We start from the raw sequence: 8266 nt of genomic DNA on the forward strand, positions 1-8266 counted from the left end.
CTTCTAATCTGAAAAATATTCTGGTGTTCTTTTCATCCTTGAAATCCATTAGCCAATATGGCCTCAAGTGCACTCTATTCCCAGTGTAAGGAATGATTAAGACTCTTGGTAGTGCACTTGGATCTCTCCAGCTTTGTCTTATTTTTTCAATTTTGTTAAGTATCTCCATTTAGCCACCATGGTGAATCCAAAGTTTTTCTTGATAGTAGAAAATACTTTTACTAAGATAGAGTAGTCTTCGTTGAGAATTCTGTGAAGAGGCCAAGTGAATTCCTTTCCACCCTTGTACCTGAACACTAATCTTTCTGGGAGTCTGTTGTCGGCATCAATAGCTCTCACTTCATTCATCTCATCCAAGTAAAGATTTATGTCTGAAAACTCCTTTATGTCACAAATAAAGAGCCGATCTCCTTTGTTGACTGTTGGTTTGGGTTTGAATAAGGTTTTAGATTTAAATGGGATATATTTGACTGACTTTTTTGGTATGTTCTTTCTTCTCTTTGAGGAGGTTGGAATAGGGAGATTAATCTCTGGAATAGGTAGGCTTTCCCAGTCTATTGGTTCATCCTTGGGAATAATTGGCTCACCATGAAAATTCACACCAAGATGGACCTTTATTTTAACTTGCTCCAGTGTGGGCATAATTGGTTGATTTGTAGTAGTAGACTGAGTTGGCTTTGGTTCTATCTCTTCTTCTTCAAATACCAGCTTCCTTTTTGGCTCTTACCTTCCTATACCCCTTTCCTGATTTCTGCTTTGGTTCCTCCAGCTTCTCAGTTTGAGTTAATGTAGCAGGATTCTCACTTTCTGACTTGGTGACAGGCTTCTCAGCTTGTTTCTTTGCTTCTAAGGCAGCCTGACTTTTCTGAGATTTGAGCTTCAACTTTTCATTTCTCTTGGCTTTTGCAAATTGAGAATAATTAACCATCATACAAATCAGTTTGCCATTTTTGTAGATTTTAGCAATTCTTTTCTTCAAGACTGAGTCTCTTAGATCTTTATGATTTGCAATAGAGTGACCAAGCAACTTCTTTTCATCAGGTTGTGGAGTTGCATAGACTAGGCACAAATGATTTTTTCTAGAATATTTTGATGAATGATTCTTGGGCTTCAAAATCACAGTGGCCTTTTGATGTCTTTTAGCTGAGGTTTGACCTCTTTCCATATTCCTCAAGCTCATTTCACTTATCGGAATCTGTCTCAATTGTGTGAAGTTCTTCACAGATTTATCTTGATTTTCAAGTGGACCAAAAACCTTTTCAATTTTCTCATCAATTGTCTTCATTTGTTCTTTCAGCTTGAGTTCAGCTGCTACAATATTGATCAAGTCAATACTGTCTAGTACCGGTGGCTTTGAGAAAGTAATGGCTGGAACTATTACTTTGCTGACTTGAATGTGCACATTCTCCCCCTCATTAACTTGGACAATTGCATCCTTCTCTCCCTTTTTGTTATCATCAATTAATGCAGGGGTTGGAGTTTGAGCAACCACTAATTTTTAGAAAAGGAGTGTCTGATGGACTTGGTTCACAAGCACCTTGGTGATTGAATGCTCTACCGCTGTCAGCCTAGAGTCCAAAGAATCAATTTTGAGACTCAAGTCATAGTCCTTCCTGAGTTTCTGATGGATGTCTTTCATTGTTGATTCAGGAAGTTTATGTCCCATTCTGTCACTGATATCCTTCTTGACTTGCTTAATATTGGTCTTGATGTCATCCATATCTTGACTCTGTTTGAGAGATTGAATCTTGTGCAGTTGTAGAGATTCTAGATGGTCTTGGAGAAGACACTTGGTATTGGCATCTGTGGTGGCTTGAAGAGCTGATAGAGTTTGATGGATAAGATTGAATAGAGTAGATTTGAAATGATTATCAGTACAGTCCTTGGTAAACATCCAGGCTGGAGTGCTTGTGGTTGAACTAGGTCCTGCATCTACCCTTACATTCATGCCATCATCTTCCTCATTAGAAGCATCTCCAAGAGAGCCACTAGAATCTAACTCAAGATCATCGCCAGCTGTAGGTGGAATAGTGTTGATTGCATCTTTGGCTCTTAACATAGAAGCTGTAATGTGCACCAAGTTTAATGTCCTCTCAACATCCTTATTTCCCTGTCCATCTAGAATTTGATATGCTGGAACATGATGAGTAAATGCCTCAGCATCAAAGGAGACAGAATTTAAAACAACTTGATATTCTTGCTGAAATAGTTGCTCCTTTTCTGCATCATTGACATCCCTTAACTCACTAATAATGGGATCTTCCCATTCTGTTGTACCTGCTTTTCTCTCATTATCTCTCTTTTCTTGCATCAAGGGCTCCCCTTGGATGCCCAACCTCATACCCTCACCTTCACCATCTAAGGTGGGACTCCTCTCACTCACTTTTGCCATACTGGAAGAAATAACATCCATTTGATCACTCTTTTCCTCTCTTTTATCCTGAGAGCAACTCAGCCTCTCACTCAGTCACTCCATTCCCTCAATCCTAAGAGTAACTGAATAACCACTAAGTCATCTACATTAAGAACATGTTTTAAAAGTTCAAGTTGTGTAGAGACTTCCAACGGATGAGAAACATCCGTCGAAATAGTAGTTATGAATGTCGACGGATAATTGCTGTGAATCTTATCCGTCGAGAGACAATCACTAGTCGACGGATGAGGAATATCCATCGAGAGAGTAGAAATGATAAAGTTAGGAGTTGAAACTACTGTAGAATCCATGGTGATTGAATTGAGATTATGCATAGATTTCTCAGTAGAATCAGAAAGAAATGGCAAATGAACCAACAAATCATCTATAAGATGATGCTCACTTGCTTTGGATTTTGGCTCCTCCATGAGTTTCAAAGATGGAGAATTAGGAATTGATGTGTTTATCATGTCCACGTCCAGTGAGTTTGTGGGATTATTGTGTGTATGAGGTGTTTACTTAGAAATAAGTAGAAATCTAGTGTTTGTAGCCTCAACGGATAAGACCATTCTGGCTATCCGTTGATGGAGTAGCTTTACTTAGAAATAAGTTTAGTATTGTAGCACATTTCAGTTTCTGTATTTAAGTTATAATTCTTAGATGTTGTGGGAAATTATAAGTCATGTCGACTACTAGTGGATATGCAAATAGGAGGGCTAATTGTAAATATTTCATGCCTTGTAATTTTGTATAAATGAAGTAGTATCAACTGATAAATTAAAGGCCTTCAACGGATGAGAAACAAAGCTTCAACGGATGTCTTTAAAGCTTCAACGGATAACATATATCAACGGATGAGTGCATCAACGGATAAAGCTTCAACTGCTAATACATCAACGGATACAGCTTCAACTGATAAAGCATCAACGGATAAAGCCATCAACGGATGAAAGTTTCGACGGATGCTCAGTTCAATAGCAGTTGACAGTGACAATTCATAAGCTGACAGAGGCACATGGGTTGACAGAGACAATTAGAATGTGGTAGCCTCTTGGAGGAATCAAGCAAATGCAGCATTTCCATTCTGGTGCAAACAAGGAAGTATTCAAAGATTCACAGATTATCCTAGATTGCATTGGATAGAGAAATGAAGAAGAAACATGCGAAGAACCTTTTTAATTGTATTTGTACTTTTGTCTTCACTTGTAAACTTGGTGATATATAAACCAAGTTGCAGCTAGTAATTAGATGGTGAATTTTTCCAGAGCTGTTTAGAAAAATCCAGAGAGAAAATCATCTAGTTTGTACTAGGACGCAGCTGTGATCAATTCTTTGAATCACAGATTTTCTGAAATACACATCTCTGGTGGAACAACAAATCCACCAGAAAAATTTTGAAGCCTTTGTGTTCTTTACATTTGTGTCTTGAATATATATCTGTCTGCACCTGCTCAAAGCAATTCATACACAACTGTTCATCAAAACACTTAGCCTTTGAAACTGCTCAAAACTTGAAATTTTTTTGAGGTTTACATTCAACCCCCCTTCTGTAAATCTCATTATTAGTTCCTTGGGAATAACAATTGGTATCAGAGCAAGCTCTTAACTTACAAAGAGTTTAAAGATCTATTCTGCTAACATCATGAGTAAGAAGGATATTGGTGTAAAGATTTCAATCCTGGAAATAGATAATTATCATCACTGGAAAGTGAAGATGCATCTACATCTTCTCTCTCAAGATGAAAGCTACATTAACTGCATTGAAAATGATTCTCACATCCCTCACAAGGTGGCCACAGCTGCAACTGCCACAATTGCCGTTGGACAGTCTATTCCCAAGCCAAAAGCAGAATGGATTGATGAAGATATTGAAGAGGTTCACAAGGACAAGAAAGCCATGAACATTCTGTTTAATGGCCTAGATCAAGATATGTTTGATAATGTCATTAACAGCCAAACTGCTAAGGAAATTTGGGATACTGTGCAACTTATCTGTGACGATACTGAACAAGTTAGAGAAAATAAAATGCAGCTTCTCATTCAACAGTATGAATACTTTCATTTTGAAGAAGGAGAATCACTGAATGATACCTTCAATAGATTTCAGAAACTGTTGAATGGATTGAAGCTGTATGGCAGAGTGTACCAAGTCAAGGATTCCAACTTAAAATTTCTGAGGTCTCTACCAAAGGAATGGAAGCCTATGACTGTTTCACCAAGGAATTCTCAAGATTATAAGGACTTCACACTTGAAAGATTATATGGAATTTTGAAGACCTATGAACTTGAGATGGAGCAAGATGAGCTGTTGGAAAAGGGAAAGAGAAAAGGTGGATTAGTTGCACTTATAGCTGACAATGAGAAGACTGAAACCAGGAATGAAGAAAAGACAATGCCAAGTCTCAAAATTGGCACAAGCAAATCAGAATCAAGCAAGAGAAAGGAGTAAGTAGCTGAGGTTGAAGATAGTTCCAGTCAAGATGACTCTGATGATGTTGATGAACATCTGGCTTTTCTGTCCAGGAGGTTTGCAAAGATGAAATTCAAGAAAAATGCTAGATTCACTAAGTCAAACAAGAACATGGTGGACAAATCTAAGTTCAAATGTTATAACTGTGGCATAAGTAGACACTTTGCAAATGAGTGCAGAAAGCCAACTTCTGAGAAGGAGAAATTTGAGCAAGTGGATTACAAAAAGAAATATTTCGATTTGCTTAAATAAAAGGAAAGAGCTTTTCTGACTCAGGATGACTGGGCAGCGGATGGAGTCAATGAAGATGATGATATGGAATATGTCAACCTAGCCCTGATGGCTAATTCTGATGAAAATGAAACTAGTTCATCAAGCAACCAGGTAATTACTACTGACCTCTCTCAGCTTTCTAAAATTGAATGCAATGAAGCTATAAATGATATGTCCAATGAATTATATCATTTGCGTGTTTCCCTTAAATCACTAGCTAAAGAAAACACAAGAATTAAAAAGAATAATTTGTTTTTAAGTGAGAGGAATGCTTTGTTAGATGGTAAGGTAATTGAGCTTGAAAAGATTAAAATCAAATGCTTATCTGTTGAGAGTGAACTAGAAGAATCTGTTAAGAAAGTAGAAATTCTTTCTAAACAATTAGAACGTGAGCAAGATGTAATCAAGGCCTGGAAAACATCTAGGGATGTTAGTGCTCAGATTGTCAAGGTTCAGGGAATTGAATCACTCTATGAGAATGCCTGGAAGAGAAACAAAAAGGAAGTAGAATTAATTGATGAATTATCAACAGATGTGGAATCAACGGATGATGAAAGTTATCCGTTAAAGGAAGAAAATGAGCATCCGTTGAAGGCTCATCAATTAAAACAGGCAAGTGATTCCAAAAAGAACAATTTGAAAAATCTCAATAAGAAGTTTGGTTCAACTTCCAAGAACTTTGTCAAAGAAGAAGCTAGCACATCCAAAGATGCCAGTAAGGTGAATATAGGACACATGACTTTAGATCAGTTGAAAAATAGGCTTAAGTTGGTTGAGGATAAGAAGAAACTAAAAGGAAATCTAATAGAAATGGGAAGGTAGGGATTAACAAACACAACAATTACACAACTGATAAGTATGCTCCTAGAAAAAGTTGTGTGCATTGTAAAAGTGTTAATCATCTATCTGCTAACTGCAAGTCTGTTAAGAAAATGGGATCATGCATGAGTTCTCAGCTCCAAGGACTCCATAATAGAATTGTGTGGTGGAAAGGAAGAACAAATCACTAATTGAAGCTGCAAGAACAATGCTTGAAGAGTTAAAACTCCCAACATATTTTTGGGCTGAGGTTGTTAACTATGCATGTTACACTCAGAATATTTCTCTAATCAATCAGGCAAAAGGCATGACTCCCTATCAATTGTTCAAGAGAAGAAAACCAACCTTAAACTTTCTTCATGTCTTTGGTTGCAAATGCTACATTCTAAGGAATCAACCTGATCACAAAGGGAAGTTTGATGCAAAGGCTGATGAAGGGATATTTGTTGGTTATTCTGCTGGAAAATCATATAGGGTCTACAATCTAAGAACCACCATTGTTGTGGAATCTGTGCATGTTGTGTTTGATGATAAAAAGATTGATGGACTAACAGATGAGGGCATCATGAAGGACTCAAATTTGACAACATTGAGATATATTGTGATGATAGTGAAGATGAGAATGATGGAGAAGGCACCTCGAAAAGGATTCAAAATCTGCCTTTGGATAATGCACAAAATACTACATCAGTTGAAAGTCATAATTCAGCATCCGTTGATAGAAGTAATGCAGCATCCGTTGAAAGACAAAGTGTATCATCCGTTGAAGTACATAATGAAGCATCCATTGATCATAGTCTATCAACGGATAATCAATTTACTTCATCAGTTGATAGAACTCCCAGTTCCTTTCAAAGGATCAGTAACTCAGGGGGAGTTTCAACCAATCAACACTCTATCTCACATCATGACAATACTGAGGCAACCTCATCTAGAGCTAATCTACCACCTCAAAGGAAATGGACCAAGAATCATCCTTTTGAATTGATCATTGGTGATGCAACATCTAAGGTGTAGACTAGAAGGGCTACTCAAGATGAATGTCTATATAGTAGTTTTCTATCACAGGAGGAACCTAAGAGAGTGGAAGAAGCTCTATTGGATCCAGATTGGATTTTAGCAATGCAAGAGGAGCTAAACCAATTTGAGAGGAACAAGGTATGGAAGCTGGTACCCAAGCCAAAGAACAAGAGCTCTATTGACACAAAATGGGTATTCAGAAACAAGATGGATGAAAATGGCATTGTCATAAGGAATAAAGCTAGATTGATTGCCAAGGGCTATTCTCAACAAGAGGGAATATATTTTGATGAGACATTTGCTCCAGTTGCAAGACTTGAAGCCATCAGAATCTTTCTAGCCTATGCAGCCCATGCCAATTTCAAAGTCTATCAAATGGATGTCAAGAGTGCAATTCTGAATGGAGAATTGGAGGAAGAAGTTTATGTAAGCCAACCTCCAGGATTTGAAGATCCAAACTTTCCAGAGTATGTGTATTATCTGTTGAAAGCACTCTATGGACTAAAGCAAGCACCTAGAGCCTGGTATGAGACTTTGTCAAAATTTCTCCTAGATAATTACTTCACAAGAGGTACTGTTGACAAAACTCTTTTCTTTAGAAATGTTAATGGCTCTACAATACTTGTTCAAATCTATGTAGATGATATTATATTTGGTTCTACAGATGATAAGCTTTGTAAAAAGTTTGCTAAGTTAATGCAAAGTAAATATGAAATGAGCATGATGGGAGAGCTAACTTATTTTCTTGGTTTACAAGTTAAACAAGTTAGTGGTGGAATTTTCATTAGTCAAACTAAATATATTTATGATCTTTTAAAGAAGTTTGACTTAATGGATTGTTCATCTGCAAAAACTCCCATGGCCACTGCCACCAAGCTTGAATTAAACAAGGCTGAAAAGTCTGTGGACATTACAAGTTATAGAGGCATGGTTGGCTCACTTCTATATTTAACTGCTAGTAGACCTGATATAATATTTTCTACATGTCTCTGTGCTAGATTTCAAGCTGACCCTAAAGAATCTCACTTAGTGGCTATTAAAAGAATTTTCAGATATCTCAAAGGGACTCCAAATCTAGGAATTTGGTACCCTAGAGAGTCTGGTTTTGATCTAATTGGCTACTCAGATGCAGATTATGCAGGTTGCAAAATAGACAGGAAAAGTACAACTGGCACCTGTCAATTTCTAGGGAATAAGCTTGTGTCCTGGTTCAGCAAGAAGCAAAATTCTGTTTCTATATCAATAGCTGAAGCTGAGTATATTGCTGCTGG

Source organism: Apium graveolens, chromosome 11, assembly GCF_009905375.1.
Source record: "Apium graveolens cultivar Ventura chromosome 11, ASM990537v1, whole genome shotgun sequence".
NCBI lineage: Eukaryota > Viridiplantae > Streptophyta > Magnoliopsida > Apiales > Apiaceae > Apium > Apium graveolens.